We start from the raw sequence: 19,521 nt of genomic DNA, 5'->3' as shown, positions 1-19,521 counted from the left end.
AGTAAATAACCCAAATTTTAACATGTACTACGATAATTACATGTCATAATATGAGGGTATACATCCAGACTGTCCAACCCATAGAACAAGAATTCCAAGCCGGTTGGTGAGATAGAATCTCCTACCCAACAAAAATCGGATCAAGTTGGAATGTGTTGGAAGGGATTTTTGTTGGTAGGATATCTAGACATAATATGACTCCATGCAATTTGGGTCAAATTTTTTAAATATCCCTAAGTTTTAGGATATTGACTAACACTGCCCTATTATTTATATATTGTCTTAACATACCTTAGGTTTTTTGACAATTGGCTAAATCTTCCTTACTTTAAAATTTCAAAATGAAACATTTGAATAATATTTGAAGGCGAGAACACTGAAAGCCAAAACCTCCTTACTTCCGACAGCTCATTTGCTCTTCTAATGGCCACGAATTCTGCACTAGATTCACCTCCAAAGAATTCAAATATCAGATCTTTTTAAAAAAGCAAACAGAAATTCTTTGATCATTTCACATTTGTTTCTTTCATAGGGAAGATCATATCTTTTAAAGATGAACTTACATGTGGTTTGTTTATATTCCTTTGTTTTCATTCGCTCTTTACTCCTTTCTTTTCTTTTACAATTTTGATTTATTTGTTAGGAAAGATCTGAGGAATAATGGGATATCCTCTTTTCTACTTCAGATGTAATTGTCCCCTTTTATGAATTTATGGGTGTAAATTGAACTTTATTTGGTATGTTAATCAAGAAATTCGATTGGATCAACTCAAAGGCTCTCATGGTTCTCTTGATTCAAATTGTTCAATTGTTAATATGGCTATTAAGGGTAATGCTAATTTCAACAACATAAATGATTCTCGTAACTTTTCTAAGGGTAACAAATCTTACCCCCAATCTTCTAAACCCCAATAGAAGTGTCAAATCTGTTGGGCTTAAGAATCATTCTGCTTTTAAGTGCAAGTATAGGTTTGATAGGAACTTTGAAAGAGAAAGTTTTAAACAACAGAAGCAAGCTTTTCATGTCTCCACTAACTCATCACGTGGTGAAGCCTGGTACCCTGATTTAGGTGCGACGAACCACCTCACAGCTGATCTTGCCAACTTGAGTGAGCATTCAGAATACACTGGCCCCGATCAAATTTGAGTAGGCAATGGATCAGGTTTGCCTATAAAACACATTGGTTCTTCTATTATTCCTTCTTCAGATCGAAATTTGCATCTGAAAAATGTTCTGCATGTTCCTCATAGTACCAAAAACTTATTATCAGTTGGTCAAGAAAGTTCTTCTCCAAGGAGTGAATGAAAGTGGCCTTTACAAGCTCTCCAATTCACATAACATGGATACACATTCACCATTTGTAGCTGTTGGAGAGAGCACCAATATTAATGTTTGGCATAGGAGGTTGGGCCATCCCACACCTAAGGTGGTTCCTTCTATTATTAATAGATTTTGTTTGCCAATGGATTCTCATAATAAGTTAGAATTTTGTTGTGCTTGTCAAATGGGTAGAAGTCAAAAACTACCATTTTATTTTGATTCTATTACAATACGTTCACCATTAGAGGTTGTTTTCACATATGTTTGGGGGTCTACCCCTGTAGCCTCTCCTCATGGCTATACATATTATATTCTATTTGTTGATGGTTTCAGCCATTATTGTTGGATATATCACATATCTCACAAATCCGATGCCCTCTCTATCTTCATTAACTTTAAGCGTGTAGATACCCAATTTGGAGAAAGGACGGAATGGAGTTTGGATTAGAATCGCCACCTAAATTCTTGGAAAATGGGAATTTAGAAAAGCCCGAGATTTTTCAAGAAAAACATTTTTATTTTCTTTGTGACTTGTTGCCCAATGGGGATGAGATTCTTTTGGTCTAGGTACCAAGGCACGGTGTGGGAGGGTGTTGGGCACCTCACACACGCCCGATTAAACCAACCACTATTTCACCAATTTCCAAGGAAAACTTTAATTTTTGGGCTTAGTTTTATTACTGAAATTAACACTCACTCACTAGACATGATAAATTAAATAAGACAAGCATAAAATTAAATGAAAATCAACGAGAACATCCCACTAAGACAATCTAACAATTGTAATTGTAAAAAGAAATGCATGGCATCTAAATGTAGTGATTGAATACTTTATGCAAAGAGGTGATTGAAAAACTAAATGAAACATACCGGGAAAAAAAACAAAAAAGAGAATTAACGGACTAGTTAAGAGACGAGAATTTAGCTATACAAACTAGTGAATATCTAACTTTTCCTTTTTTTTATGAACTTGATAACTAAAATGAACTACTACATTAATGCACCAAAAACTAAAAAAATGTCAAAACAAAAAATGATGCAAGTATATATAAAAAGTCCAAGTTAAAATAAAATATAGGTTGGATTGATTCATTTAAAATAACAAGGATGGGACTGTTAACGGAGGATAAGAATAGCACCAACTGAAAAACAAGCGTAAGGAAATAAAATTCTCTAGTATTAAGTCACTACGTTAAACCAAGTCAATAGTTTTTGACTGTCCGACAGATTTTGATTGAACCAGATTCAGAATCTTAACCTGGTGATAGTTTGACTGGTTGGACCGACTAGGTCAACGACGGGTTGAAAACATTGGTAAAAAGGTAATGCTTACAAAATTTAAATCATAATGACAAATTTTCAACCATATATTAATATATTATGATAATCTACATATTAAATTACTCAACTTAATCAACAAAGATAATATAAGTTTTAAAATTTATTATTGAAAATCAAGTTTTTGAAGGACATGTTTCATTTTTTATCTTGAAGGGGAAAAGTAAAAATAGAACAAATTCCACGGGTAGACCTTAGAACCGACCCCGGAACTGTTAAGGCCAGAACCAACCTTCACAGGGTAGGTTCCGATTCCAAAAACTTGGAACCGACCCCTATAGGGTAGAATACAGGTTCTGCCATGAAACTGAACCGAACCGAAACTACCCATGATCACCCCTAATCACATGTGAGAGATTCCAAGTCAATGTCATAGTATATCTAGGGGTGTAAGCGGTGTCTACTTGTCCCAATTTTGATCGGGTCAAGGGTGATTTATTTGTAGTTGGATCAAATATGGGTCGACCCCACCCAATCTCATCCGATACAATTTAACCCAACTTGATTTAAATATATATTGTGTTTATTCGTAAAATTGGTTTAAATGTTGCCACCTGTGTTTTCCACTCTTGGTAAAACTCTATGTAATCAATCATGAATGAATATCAATGTGTCATACATATGCAATCATGGTTTTTAAAATGGTGTTGACCTGGGTGGTGGAACCATTTTGGACCGCAGAAACCGATCACCTTCGAGTTCTATTTAGACGGTCTAATTATTGAACTATTCAACATGGGAAATAGTTCATAATTAACAAGGAAGGGGTTCGACTATGATATGGAAAATATATGATATCTGAAAATTTTCTGATCAATCAACTACAATCATAAACGTGGTAGCCAATCAGGTATTATTTATCAAAATTCATGGGTGAATTTTGATTTTTCAAAACTTTTCCCATACCATATCTTTTTCACATCATAGATTTTCCCAACAAGGAAAAGAAAAAGGAAAATCTATGATGCAGAAAAGACATCATATGGAAATTCGCTGGTAGTGATGTGGCAGTAGTTCACAATGGATGTAACGGCAAGGATAACCTACATAATAAGCCTTGCCATCTGAGAATAATTTACGAATATCATTGCCAAACTTTCTCTGATAATTTCTTAATCCCTCTAGGGTTTCTCTTAAGCAGTACTGCCGAGCACCATAGCTTGGAGGGACAAGAAGCACTCTTCTCGTCTCTAGGAAGAGTTAGTTACCAGATTGGTATTATCAGTCATCAGAGCCTAGTGATATAAGAGAGAAACAAATGGAGGACTAGAAATAGGTATGCAATTTAAGCAGGTCCAGCCTGAGCCCGAACCGGTCCAACTCGGAGTTTTACACGGGCTGGGCTTGGATTTTCGATCCTCGGGCTGAGCTCGGGCCCAAGAAGTCGAGTTTTTTTTTATTTTTTGAAATAGGCTCGAGCCTTGCCTTTAGGTAGCTAGAGCCTGGCCCAATTATATACATTTATATATATATATATATATATATATATATATATATATATATATATATATATATATATATATATATATATATATACATATTTGTATATATAACTTTTGTATAGATATTTTGCATACATACATTTATATATGTATAATTTTAGAGTGGGTTCATTGACCAACCCGAGCCTGCCTTGGGCCCAAGCCCAACCCAAATGCATCAAATTATAGGGCGAGCCGGCCTCGGGTTGGGAAATTCGGGCTTGACCTCGGGCTTGGGCCATCACAAATTTTAGAGTTGGGCCTGGGTTGACCATAAACCTGGCCCAACCCGCCATACTTGCATCCCTACCTGGAACATCGGGTTAGCAACATGAAGAGAAGTCACAAGTCTCTCTAGAAGACTATAAATGAAATCTTGAGCAGGCTAAAAGCAAGACTGGCATTGAAGGGAGTGTCATAGAGTGGTTCTGTTGGATTAAGGACTCTACCAACCAACTCTAACGTGGGACCAGTTCTGATGGAGACCCATCCCATCATGGAGCCCATCTCACCATATAGGCGGCAGTTCATAGGATAAGGAAGCTTGCAGGATAAGGATAACTCAAGAATTCAAGATTATCCCATAATTCAAGAATTCAAGACCCATCAAGAATTCAAGATAAATCAAGAATTCAAGAATCCAAGATAATTCAAGAATTCAAAATACATCCAGATCCAAGACTCAAGGAAGTTCAAGATCCAAGGTAATTCCAATAAGACAGGATAAGTCATGCACCTAGAGAGATTGGACAATGGAGATCAAGCCCAAGAGTGTTCGATCCTATCAAGACAAAGATCAAGATCAAGAAGAGTTCGATCCTAGCAGATTAGAGATCTATCACAATTTTTTTCCTAGTTATTCTACAATTTCCAAATGTATTATAAATATTGTTATTTTTCCAAGCTAATAGACAACTCAGTTTTTTCGTCACCTTTTCTCTCTCCTCTAGAGATTTACGTTTATGTATTGTAAAAGAAAAGTTATGTACTGCTCCTGTCCTTGCTTGACCAGATTTTGATAAATTATTTGAAATTAAATGTGACGCCAGTGGAATTGGCATAGGGGCTATATTGTTCCAAGAAAAGAGACCCATTGCTTTCTTCAGTGAAAAGTTATGTGAATCCAGGAGAAAGTGGTCCACTTATGACAAAGAGTTCTATGCTGTGGTGAGAGCCTTGAAAACATGGGAACACTATTTAATTGCAAAAGAATTTGTTCTTTACATTGACCACTAGGCCCTAAAGTATCTTAGTGGGCAGAAACAATTAAGAAGTGATTTGCATGCAAGATGGTCTACTTTCCTTGACAAATTCCCCTACAAAATTGTGTATAAGGCTAGACAACAAAATAAAGTGGTCGATGCCCTTAGTAGACGTGTTGCCCTCATCATGACCCTTAGTATTGAGATTGTGAGCTTTGAGTGCTTAAAAGACCTATACGCCTAGGATGAGGACTTCCAACAGGTATGGGAGAAATGTGTGAATCAATAGCCAACATATGATTTTTACATTTATGATGGATTCTTTATGAAGGGGGAACAGTTGTGCATCCCTTGCACATCCCTCCACGAACAGATCATCAGGGATCTGCATGGGGTGGATTAGCAAGACACCTGGGAAGGGACAAAAAATTGAAGCAGTTAAGGAGCGATACTACTAGCCAAAATTAAGAAAGGATGTGTCCACTATTGTGAGTAGATGTTATATTTGTCAGACAACTAAGGGACAAACCCAAAATACTAGTCTCTACATACCTCTACCCGTTCCTACTGCTATTTGGGAAAACTTGTCCATGGATTTTGTGCTTGGCTTGCCAAAAACCCAAAGAAATATGGACTCCATCTTCATAGTGGTTGACAGGTTCTCTAAGATGGCTCACTTCCTTCCATGCAAGAAAATAGCAGATGCATCAGCAACAGCCAAATTATTTTTTCGGGAGGTTGTTTGTTTACATGGGGTACCCAAGACTATCACATCAAATCAAGATACAAGGTTCTTAAGTCCCTTTTGGATGACCCTGTGGAGGTTATTTGACTCATCACTAAATTTCAGCAGTACAGTCCATCCGCAGATGGATGGACAGATAGAAGTGGTGAATCGAACCCTTGGTAACTTGATTCGTAGTATCTGTCGTGAGAGACCAAAACAGTAGGATTTCGCCATAGCACGGGCCGAGTTCGCATATAATAATGCAGTCCACAGCTCTACAGGTAGGTCTCCCTTCTCCATTGTCTACATAAGGTTCCTAATCATGCACCGAACTTAGTGAAACTACCCAGAATGTTCGATGTCAGCACCTCCACAGAACAGATGGCAGACCAGATCCAATCCGTCCAAGAAGCCGAGAAGCAGAGACTGGAACAAACCAATGCCAAGTACAAGTTGGCAGCAGACAAACATCATCGGCACCAAGTATTTGACGTTGATGATGAAGTTATGGCATTCTTGAGAAAGGAAAGGATTCCCATGGGAAATTACAAAAAGCTACAGCCTCGGAAGTACGGTCCATACAAAATCATGAAGAAAATCAACGACAATGCTTATATCGTGGACCTACCAAATCATATGGGTATCTCTAAGACATTCAATGTGGTTGAACTTCACCGCTACCTATCAGAGATGACACTTGCATATCCTAGCCACGACTCGGGGTCGAGTTCTTCCCAAGTGGGGGAGAATGATGGAGGCCCATCCCATCATGGAGGCCCATCTCACCATATGGGCGGCAATTCATAGGATAAGGAAGCTTGCAGGATAAGGATAATTCAAGAATTCAAGACCCATCAAGAATTCAATAATTCAAGATAAATCAAGAATTCAATAATTCAAGATAAATCAAGAATTCAAGAATTCAAGATACATCCAGATCCAAGACTCATGGAAGTTCAAGATCCAAAGTAATTCCAAGAAGACAGGATAAGTCATGCACCCAGGGAGATCGAAAGGTGGAGATCGCCCAAGAATGTTCGATCCTATCAAGACAAAGATCAAGATCAAGAAGAGTTTGATCCTAGCAGATTAAAGATCTATCACAATTTTTCTTTCCTAGTTATTGTACAATTTCCAAATGTATTATAAATATTGTTATTTTTCCAAACTAATAGACAACTCAGTTTTTTCGTCACCTTTTCTCTCTCCTCTAGAGATTTACGTTTAGCTTCGCTAGAAGCTAGTGTTCACCCGGTGCTTGCATAACCAGCCCAGTTTTCATTGCTTCCACGCTGCATCAAGTTCATAGAATTAGTGGACAGCTAGTTCAAACCAACAGTGCAGGAGTATTTGGAAAGTTTCCAATTCTTGTCAAGTCGAGTAAAGGGGTGGTCGAAGGAGCATCTTGTAGGGTGTTTCGTGGTAGGCCTCAAACTGGAGCTACAACCAGAGGTGGAAAAGTTGGAACCCCCTACACCAACCAGAGCTATTCGGCTGGATAGATGGAATGCCTAGAGGTAGCTGACTCAACCAGATTTACAGAAAGTTAAACCGGTTCAGCCAACCCAGTCACTAGCCTGACTGCCAGAGGTAAAGAAGTTAACACTGGCTGATGCCAAAGAGCACAGGGCTACCTGTGCTACAACTGTGACGAGGTGTATCACCCCAACACAAGTGCAAGATCTAGATTTTTTTTTTTGGATTGTTGGACCAAAACAGGAATCAGATCCGACTAGATGTCCATCAGAGGACGAAGATAGTTAGCAGGAAGCAGAAACAACACTCTCACTTCAAGTACTCTTGGGTACGACATCAACCCTGGTTATGCAACTATCTAGTGGAATTCTAAACCTCCCATTGGTTATATTGATTGGTAGTGGGTCTACTCATAATTTTGGGACCTAAGAAGGCCCAAATATACCCAGCTAAGAACACATCTTTTGAAGTCATGGTGGCTAGTAGAGAGAAGTTATAGGAAACTGGTAAATGTGCCAAGGTTCCTCTCTCCATTCAAGGCACCACGATCACCCCAGATTTCTATTTGCTACCCCTCCTAGGTTATGATGTGGTTCTGGGGATTAATTGGGGAAAATATTTGGGCCCAATAGTGTGGGACTTCTCCACTCAGTGCCATAAGTATTCAGACCATGAGGGTGAACACACTTTTAGGGGATTTAGAGACAAGGAGGCAAGAATTATAGACCCATCCAAGACCTCACAGTCCTTGGGTAAGGCCCATCAAGCATACTTAATCCAATTACTAAGTTGTATTGAAGAAATTGCCCAAGACCAACTGGACCCAGTAATACAAGCCAATTTGGAAGAATTTAAAGTAGTGTTTGAAGCCCACTTGGCTGCCCCCATCGGCCCATCCTGAGTTATGATTATGCTATTCCATTATTAGATAGTTGTCCCATCAATGTAAAACCATATAGGTACCCACAGTACCAAAAAGGAGGAGATAGAAGTACCAATTAAGAACATGCTGAAGGAAGGAATCATCCGGCCCAGTAACAGCCTACTTTCAGCCTTAATCCTTTTAGTTGAGAAGAAAGATGGGGGATGGAGGATGTGTGTGGATTACTGACCCTTAATCAGGCAACCGTACAAGATAGATTTCCAATGCCTATTATCGATGAATTACTTAATGAAATTCATGGAGCTTCCATCTTTTTTAAGTGGGACCTCAGGTCCGGTTATCACCAATCTAGATCAAGGTGGGGGATGAACACAAAATGACATTTAAGACTCATGAGAGTCGCTATGAATTCTTGGTTATGCCATTTGGATTGACAAATGCCCCCTCCTCTTTTCAGGCACTAATGAATGATATTCAAGGAACATTTACGTAAATTCGTGCTGGTGTTCTTTGACAACATACTTGTGTACATCAACAACCTTGAAGAGCATGTGGATCATTTGAGAGTAGTTCTGAAGATACTAAGCTTTCACCATTTGTTTCTAAAGACGAGCAAGTGCAAGTTTTCCTCGAAGTAGATTGATTATCTCGATCATGTAATCTCAACAAAGGGGTGACAATCGATAAAAGCAAAATTCAATGCATGTTAAACTAGCCCAAGCCCAAACTAATGAAGGGGCTTCATGGGTTTTTGGGCCTAATATGTTACTACAGGAAATTCATAAAGGGTTATGGAGATATAGCACACCCTTTGACCAAGCTACTAAAAGGGAAATTGGGAGTGGAATGAACTAATAGAATCAGCATTCAAATGACTCAAGGGTTATGGAGATATGTTACTACAGGAAATTCATAAAGGGTTATGAAGATATAGCCCTCCCAAGTTTCTGCCAATCGTTTGAAGTAGAAACATGCGCAAGTGGTACAAGCGTAGGGGTTGTTCTCTGCTCTGCCAAAGTGGGAAGCCCATTTCTTACTTTAGCAAGGTCCTCCAAGGTAAGAACCTTCAACATATGACAAAGAATTACTCGATGTTGTCTTGGCTATATAGAAATGGTGTCCATACTCCTACCCAGTAGAGAACCAACCACCAAAGCCTTAGATTCTTGTTATAATAGAAATTACATACTCCTATCCAGTAGAGACTTATTGGGAAATTGATGGGCTATGATTTCAAAATCTGCTATAGGAGGGGAAGGAAAGATATAGTTGCTAACTCTCTATCTAGAAAAGAAGGCATGGAGTTGTTGACCATTACCCGACCAGTTTTGGAATGGGTATAAGAGCTTAAGTGGGAGGTGGCACAAGACCCAATGATGCAAACACTGATGCAATCTATTTGTAATGGGCCTAATCTTAGGCCTAAGTATGAATACAGAAATGGATTGATACGGTGCAAGGGGTAAATCATGTTGAGCTCTACATCCAAATTTAGGCGGTGGCTTTTTTTAAGAGGCCCATTCATCTCCTTCAAGGGTATATTCAGGGGTTCTACAAGTGTGAGGTGTAAGGTGAAGTCTTGGGTGAGGAAGTGTGAGGTGTGTCAGCAATATAAATCAGAAAATGTACCGAATCTGGGTTTAATGCAACCACTGCCAATTCTGGAGAAGGTATGGGACGACATTTCTATCGACTTTATAGAATGTTTGCCCTCTTCCATTGTTAATAAGTCATCCTTGTGGTCGCGGATAAACTTACTATGTGTGGACATTTCTGCCCTTAGCCCATCCCTATACAACTCAAGAGGTGGCCCGGGTATTTTATGGAGGGTGTTTTTAAACTCCTGTTGTCTTCTATCATTAGTGACCAAGATGTCACCTTTACGAGCCAATTTTGGAAGAAATTTCTCAGGTTGCAAGGGACGACACTAAACATGAGTTTTGCATACCACCCCCAAAGTGATGGCCAAACAGAGGTTCTAAATAGAACATTGAAGGATTACCTCCATTGCTTCACGAGTACAAAACCCAAGGAGTGGTGTAAGTGGTTACTATTAGCAAAATGGTGGTACAGTACCACATTCCATCCGGTGGCAAAGAATACCCCATTCCAATTGATGCATTGTTACCCACCACCAACATTGTTTACATACATTCCGATGACCACCAAAGTGCAATTGGTGAAGGAGGAGCTGAAGGCTAGAGATTACATGATAGCAAAGCAACTTATGTGTTGCACAAAATTAAATGAGAAAGTTAGTTGATAAACACAACATGAAAGAGATTTTGAATTAGGTGATTGGGTGTACCTCTGCCTCCAACTATATATGTCAGCACTCAATTTTTGCTCAATCCCTTCACCTTACCTCTTTGTACCCTCCTTCTAGACCCCAAAACTTGAAAATCAAATCAAACCAACCTAATACATGCCAAAACCCAAAATTCCCTCTTTTGATGCAATCCACATGACAAACAAGAACATTGAAATCAATATCATCTAATAAAACACAACTCCAAGACTTAGGAAACTAAATCTTAGTTGCACTTCATCATGATAACCTCCCCTCTAACAGTCTTGATCTATGCAATGTTCAAACTTCAACTCCACAAATCCAAATATAACACACCCATTTCCCTAAGGACACTAAGATATGCTCACCTCCCAAATCCCATCTTGAATCCATGACGATCAACCTTAAAAATACCAAGATTCCATTTCAATGATCCTAAATAATTAGAGCTAGAAAACCAATATCAACCATTTATTTCTCAGATAGGAACCATCCACTTGACTCCTCACCTTAATCTATGCCTACTCATCAAATCTCAACCCAAAATTCATTTTTTTTAACTATCCGATCAGTAAAGAATTCGATTTGACGTTTACGATTAACCTACCTAGAAGTCCTATTCTAATAGGAATGGCAACAGGGTGGGTATGGGAAGGAAGGGCAACGGGGCGGGTTTGGGGCAGGGATTACATTCCCCATCCCAGACCATGATTTCCAAATCATCCCCGATCCCCGTTAGGGAAAGAAATGTTCCCCCATCCCCGACCCTGATAGGGATGGGTTCCCCGTTAGAAACCCAGATCCTCGATTGCTTTTAACACCCTATGTCCTCTCTCGTCCCTCCTATGCTCCTTCTATTTGGAAACAAAAACCAGACAAAGCCTGTTCACTTTCAAGCCTCCACCACTCTGGTTGAAACCGTAAATATTTGGAAGGAATTCCAAAATAGTTCTTTATGCGTTGGGAGAAGCAGAGGGAGAGAGAATGTGATGAAGGAGGATTCAATTCATATTTAGAAAATGCCTCACCCACTTTTAAATACAGTAAATATCAGATTAGGAAAATGGAATATTCAAATCGTATTCAGAAGGCATCAGAACCCATAGAACTTGAAATGAAGGAGGAATTTTCCAAAGAGAAAAGTGTTGTAGAACTATCCCATTCCATGAAGCAGAAGATAACCCATGAGATTTTGCATTGTGGTATTGCCTTACCTGAGATCTAGAAGACTAGAACTGGAAGTATCGCGAAGAAGAAGAATAGGGTTTTACCGTTTCAATTTCAGCCACCACTACCAAAGTTCTTTTCTTTGTTCTTCATCGAGTTATTTAGTTGAGGTCAGTAGAAGTGTAGAACAGTAGAAGAGACTCTTAACAGTTATTAGTTAATTGTTATTTGTTAATTAAATAATTCATAATAATATTATAACATAAATATTATATAAATAATATATAGTATTATATATATAAATATTAATTGAGGTTGGGGCGGGGCGGGGATTGCATTCCCCATCCCATCCCCGAACCCGATTGGGGATTCAGTTTTAGCCCCATCCCCGCCCATGACCCTGCCAAAGCACTCCTTGCCATCCCTAGGTATGGGGCGGGGCATCCCTTTCCCATCCCTGCCCCATGGCTAAAATCCTCTAACCCGTCCCTACCTCGTCCCAGGTGTCAGGGTAAAGATTCAATTCCCATCCCCAACCCTATTGGGTATGGGGAATCCCCAACATGTACCCGCCCTGCTACCATTGAACTTGGGGACGAGTGATCCCTGACATACCTTCCCCGTTGACTATTACTCCAAAATCTATTATACTCTCTTGTTTTTTTTTTTTCATTTAACTAACGTTGGTTTAATGTTGTTGTCAATCTACAAGATGACATTAGTAGATTATTTTCTAAACACTAAAGATTGGTTTAGTTATAAACACTAAATATTGTTTTCTCGTATCAAATTTGTATTTGATTTTATTGAAATTGTTTTCAACCTTTCATAATTTCATTCAAAGTTTAATGTTATGGTCAGTGTTGGAGTCATTGAATGATTTAAACAAACCATGTCCTTAGATGAAAATGACACGAGATTGAAATTCACGGCGGTTGACGGGAGCACAAACCCTCCCTAGCAGTTGAAGGCTGAACCAAGAGAGGGAGAATGGACTTCGGCGGGTGAATTGTGATTGAGAAAGGGAGAATGGAACCAAAAGCTGAAAAGCACAAACCCTTCCTGATGATTGACGACCGAATTGAAACTAAAAGAGGGAGAACGGAATTTGTTCTCCAACAGTTAGCGGGCGAACTATGAAGAAGTGAAGTAAGTCTGAAGAAGAAGAGGTGAAGTCATGAAGATGAAGTGACAACGAACTGCATTTTGTGGTCTACTGAACTGAGAAGAAAACATAACCTAATTAAGTAACTTACAAAATCTATATATATATATATATATATATATATATATATATATATATGGGAATTAGTGTAATTTACAACTGGGTTCGAGGATTTATATGCAGACCTCATTCTCGCCCTGTCCCTGGTTCGGGGTAAAAGAAAATTCCTCAAACCCAACCCGTCCCCATTTTCTGATCGGGGAAAATCTGCCCCATTCAGATTGGGTCGGATTGGGAACCTAGTTTTGTGGGTACAATTGCCATCCCCACATTCCAAGTCCAAAATTCTCAAAACAAGCAAGATTCCATTTTAGACATTCTCATTAATTAGTGACTCATAAGCCCAAACCTTGAGCTAAACTAAATCCTTTAATCCACATCTTTGATCACATATCCATCCTTTCCATCAAATTCAAGCTGTTTAAAAATGCCTATCCACCAAATTGCATCCTAAAATTCTCTTGTTTAACCATTCATTAAACAAATATTCTATTTCAACAAATCTCATTAATCCAAACTTGGCTACCATAGATCTTCATCATCTTGACCCTATTTGATTAATCAAGCATCACCACTTTTAGAAACACTAAAAACCTGGTATGCTAAATTTCATGATCAAACTCCTCTTTTTGACCATTAAAAAAGTGAAAATTCCATCTCAAGCCTTTTCGTTGATTGATAAACCATAAGCTAAGACCTTATCTGAATCAAATATATCAATCTATACCTCTAATCAAATATCCTTCACTTTCATCAGATTTAAGATGTTCAAAAATGTTTATCTCTAAAATTTCATCACAAAATTCCTTTGTTTGACCCTTCATCAAGCTAAGATTCTATTTCAATAAATCTCATTGATTAGAGTATACCATCCATAGATCTCCATCATCCATGCTTTATTTGACCAGTCAAATCCCACCACTACATTCAAAAACTCGAAAAAAAAAACATATATGCCAGATTTCACAACCTAATTCATTTGTTTGACCGTTAAACTAGAAAGATTTCATTTCAATGCATCAAATTAAATTGCCACATCAGTTATCCCAACCTAAGACCTCAAGAGGGTGAGTGCTAACGTTAGCCCCTTGCTTGCTTGACTTGTTAAAACACATAGACCAATAAAATTAGGCCTATTAGAGTTAAAAAGCCCAAAAATCCGAAGATACCCCCACTTGAAGTTAAGAAAAGACAAAACAACATTTATAAGTAAGTCAAATTTACATTATATGTCATTAACTACATCGAATTCGAGACTGCAATGATAAGCATGCCCCCAGCTCTCATTAGGCGCACAAAACCTGTGAAAATCACCTCCAAATCATGGAAAATCATTTCACTAAAGAGGAAAGTTAGATTGAGCACATTTTTCTACCAAAATCTTAGCCTATTTTCTTAAAAAAAATCTCTTTTAAAGCCTATGCTCTCTATTTGGGCAAGATTTAAATGTATTCCCCTCCCTTTCTCTATAAATAGAGACCTAACTCAAGCTCTAGGGTAGAACTTTAAGTACTTTATAGAGGAAAACAAAAGGAGACCTCAGAAGCATCCCCAATCTCTGTAAGGCTCTCATTCGTGAGAAATCCCCAAGTATCTTGAACCTTATACTTCAATTCCATCCTTTGTTCTCAGACTGAAGGTTTTGCAACTAGGTACTCCTCTAGCTTAAGAACCCATTCAAGCTTCATTCTAACTCAATCTAGTTGTTGGAAAACCTTTGTCAATGTCACATCCATGAGAGGTAAGTCTCCCATTCTCTCATCTGCTTAGATTTGAAATCCTTTTTTCAGTTTAGTTCTTGCTTGCTTGAAGTTATAAAACCTTGGAGAACTTACGTTCTCAACTTTTTCTAAACTAAGCATAGAGGTAGAAAGGCGAGGGTCTTAGGGAAATTAGTACTAAGGCCTGATAACATCACCTCAAAATCAATATGAGGAGAAGTTAAGAGCATTTTTCTATAGTTTTCGGAAATTCTTGGGACAATTTTACTACATTTTCGTTAGAAATTGAGCCTAGACCATTCTTGAATTGGGTTGCTACAACAACTTGGAGAGAGGGGTGTCTAACATCTTCCCTCTCCCAATCATTGGGAACCTAAAATCTCATAGTTAGGTGCCTCTTTAGGTGGAGAAGGGAGTCACTATCAAAAGAATAAAAATCGAGTTTTCAAAGCTAAAACAAGGGCCCATTATCTGCCAGGTTTTTTGACCCATTTAGAGTACTATCTCGCATTGGACCTATGGCATATAAGCTAGACTTGCTTAAAGGAAGCTGAATTCATCCAATCTTCAATGTGTCATGGTTAAAGAAGAAGGTGGGGATGCATGCTACTATTAATCCCATTTTTTTCACCTTTATAGTCTAGAGGCACTTTGGATCCAATACCTAAAACCATCTTAGACAGAGTGGCTAAGCATGAAAACAAGGCAACAATGGAGGCTCTAATTCAATGGAAGGGCACCTCATATTTGGATGCCACATGGGAACAATGGAAGGAAATTCAAATAAGGTTTCCAAGAACCAGCCTTGTGGACAAGGCTTTAGCCAAGGGAGAGGGACTATCTTGAGAGAGATCTAAGAGAGAGAGAGAAAAAAAGAGAAGGGGCAATCAGTCTGGGGAAAAGACAAGACTGTCAATTTAAAAAAAAAATAAATAAATTGATAGGTTGAAAGTCTCTCAGACCGTCGAATTCGATTTTCAAAAAAAAAAGAATATAATATATAATATATATAATACTATTTAAATATATATTATTGTATATATATATTGACTAGTTCGATTAACTACCAATTTTTTTAAATGGTTAACCGAAACTATTGATTTTCTAAGAAAATCGAACCGAAAACGAACCAACCGATTCGGTTAACCAATTTTTCAGTTTGGTTTCGATCGATTCGATTTTTTTTGCTCACCCCTAGGGACTGATATGGGTTCCACCATTAGTTGATGAACCGAAGGCCCAACCCACTAGCTCTAATGCATAAAACTTAGGAGAATCACATGGATGTTGCATAAGGATGTCATGTGTAACATGAAGGATGCTTGTGATGGACCACATGTGAATAACCTGTTAAATATTGATAAAAATGGCAAAAAGACCTTTCTACCCTTCCATTAAGTGAATATGTGAAACCGCTATGAGGGCAAAATGTTTTTCTTGACCTCATATATTTAGGCGAAAAGATGCAAGCACATTTCACCCTCTTCGTTATTAACTTTCACCACTAAAAAGTAAAAGACATAGGAGAAAGGGGGCCTGTGCAAATCCTAGCGAGATCTCCAGTAGCCATGATCAAATTGCATGGCATTCTTTGAAATAGGTGGGTTAACATAGCACCCCAATTGCCAAGAAGGATGGATAACAAGATCAAGAATTTCTGGAACACCCACTTAAAGAAGCGCCTTCTCTCCATGGGTTTCAATTTATAGGTGCATGTAGAGGTGTAAATCGGGTCATGCCGCTCATGGCCCGACAAGGCCCGGCCCGACTTTGGATTGGCCTGGCACGACACGATCAAGCGGGTCATGCCGCTTGTAGCCCATGTGTCGGCATGGCCCATATATATTATTTATATTATATATAATATATCATATATAATATATATTTATATATATATATATATTTATAATTATATAATAATATATAGTATATAATGTATTAATAAAATAAACAATTGTTTTCAATTTTATTATATCAATTTATTTAATTATTGTATGTATAAGCAATTGTATACATCAAAATTCATATAAAATTAAAATTTTAAGTTTTTTTTCAAAATTTTTAAATAAATAGTTTTGGCCCAACCCACGGCCCAACTTGACCAAGGCTTGGCCCACAAACCAACACGGCATGGGCCCACAGAGGCTTGGGCCGTGGGCGGTGCTGGGCCGACCTCCCAAGTTATTCTAAGGAAGGTGGCATGGCCTGGAATGGCCCACGGCTGGCACGACACAGACCCGCACTTTACACGGTCCCCTCACGGCCGTGCCTTGCCGGTCCGATTTACACCTCTAGACGCACGCTCCTCCCGCCCTTTCCTCAGGGCTTATAGTCACTCCACCAGCATCTTCTTGGACGCGCTATATGGTTCAATGGGAGAGAAGGGAGAGCACTAGTGTAGAAGAGGAGGCTCCGCTGTCAAGGGAATTGTTACTTTGAAATCATTCATTCATCATCTTCTAAGAAACCTGATATATGATTACTTTCTCTGCATTTGGAATTTTGAAATTGGGAAATCGTTTTGGAGGGTAAACGGGCATGAATCATTGGCATATCAAAGCCCCTTATCCCAGGCATCGTCATCAACGAAATAGGGATCAGGGATGAGAATAGAGGTCATGCCTGTAGCTATTGGCGGTTGCACTTACTATATCAACCCAAAGGGCTGCGGTGTGAAAACAGCAAATCGGATGTGGAAGAGGTTGCAATTAGGTCAGATTACTCGAACTGGATGAGTCATCAAAGGCGTCATTGCAGTTGTTGTTGGATTTCCCGACTAGTGAATACATGAGCTTCTTTCAAAGACGTCATTGCAATTTCTCGTTGCCTAGCATGCTAAGCGAAAGCTCGTTGAATTCTTCCCCTTGAATATTACTTGTTAATTGGAGAAGTAAAGGAAATTACCATATTTCGGACTGGGTGGACGGGGGTTTGTGTCGCGCGCACGCTGGGCATGCACATGGTAGACATAACAGGAGGGGAAAAGGGTAGGTGAGTAAGGAGTGCCTTTGTCCAAATAGTTTAAAGGGAATCTGCAACCAAAGGCCCAAGGGTATTTTCGACAACAAAAGGGCAGTTTTGGATTTTTAAAGAATTAATAGTGTCAAACGATAGCACATGCTAGCAGATATTAATAGGGAGTTAATGGTAAGCACAACAACTACAAAAATGCCCAAAGCATATGGTTGAAAATCTGATTCTGTTCATTTATAATGGGGAGGTGTTCACAGGGGGTTCATTGTTTGCTTTTAATTGATATACTAAGATGGTGTTCTGCTTTCTAGTGCCGATTGGTATACTTAAGTGGTTTCACTTTCAAAATGGGTTCTTTATGGCAAGGTTTTTAAAACTGACCCATAAATAGAACTGATTTGGCCACTGGTTTCCAGGTCAATAGTTCACCCATCTGGGTCAAACAGGTTAAAACGGTTAATGCTAATGTTTATTTATTTATTGTATCCTGACTGTTGGATTAGCAATATTAGGTCAGGTTAGAATAAGGTTCATATAAATACTTTCTGTTAGAGAGACAATGAGAAAGAGGGTTGAGAAACGAATGTGAGGAGATTGCAGCTATGTCTAGTTGTCCATATTGTTGCAATAAAGAGAAGAATGACTGAGAAAGGAACTGTTGTTCTCATTTCATTGTAAATGGTATTTTGATACACAACATCATGTTCAAAAAATACATTTGTGTCACTAAAAAAGATGCCATTTCTAGTAACACAGAAATACAAGGAGAGAGAAGAGAAGAAAAAGAAAGAATAGTGAAATTGAGGGAAATGTTTTTGTCTAGGAAGTGAGAATGAAAGAGGGAAAAGTTTTCAGAAAAATACACTACACCACACTGCAGAATTCTGAATTCCACTACAGTCCTACATAATTTAAAATGACAAATAACCCCCACCCTAAAACACCAATGCCTGCCCATGTATTGGCATCAATTCCAAGCTGACACCTACCCAAACTGTACTATGGGGCTAAGAATTCTTAGGGTGTGCCGAACACTCATTCTCTCAAAAGTTTGAATGAGAAGTTAGAAAGAAAGAGGGTAGAGCTTGTCTTTTCTCCCTTGTTCATTAGATTCTAAAATCCTAACCATATGCCCAAATTTGATTTGGGACTCAAATGTTATTTTTTATTTTCGTTTAATTATAAAAATAAAAAAAAAAATGACCCACAAACCGTTGACCAAGTCAAATGGTTTGACGGTTCAACCACCTCAACAGTTCTTTAACAATTTAAATGATTTTTTTAATAACAATCCAATACAAAGCTAGACCCAAACCAATGAACGGTTACTAAGTTGAATGGTCTGCCCAACTTGCAAGTGGGTGTATTTGAAAGTCTTGAATTATTACTGTGTTACTATGACTCGATTTGGAAGTATAAATACAAACATATACAATATAAATACATACAAAATAATATAAAATACAAAGGTTTACACTCTACATATTTATATTTGTACTCTTTCCAATTGTAGCCTATAGAAAAAGAAATGTGTATACTTATTTGCATATTTGGTAAGCATTGGATTTTATATTCGGAAAATTACATGACAAGAATAAATGTGACAAAAAACCTCTAAAGTTTCTCTCTCTATAGTTTTTTTATATCTACCCAGAAAATGGAAATGCATGAATAAAGTCCATTTTAATATTTTGTGTATATAAACGTATAAGTGGAA

The sequence above is a fragment of the Nelumbo lutea genome, chromosome 4, assembly GCF_056320005.1.
Source record: "Nelumbo lutea isolate HS-2025 chromosome 4, American lotus-T2T, whole genome shotgun sequence".
In the NCBI taxonomy this organism is placed as follows: Eukaryota; Viridiplantae; Streptophyta; class Magnoliopsida; order Proteales; family Nelumbonaceae; genus Nelumbo; species Nelumbo lutea.
This window is presented reverse-complemented; position numbering follows the sequence as displayed.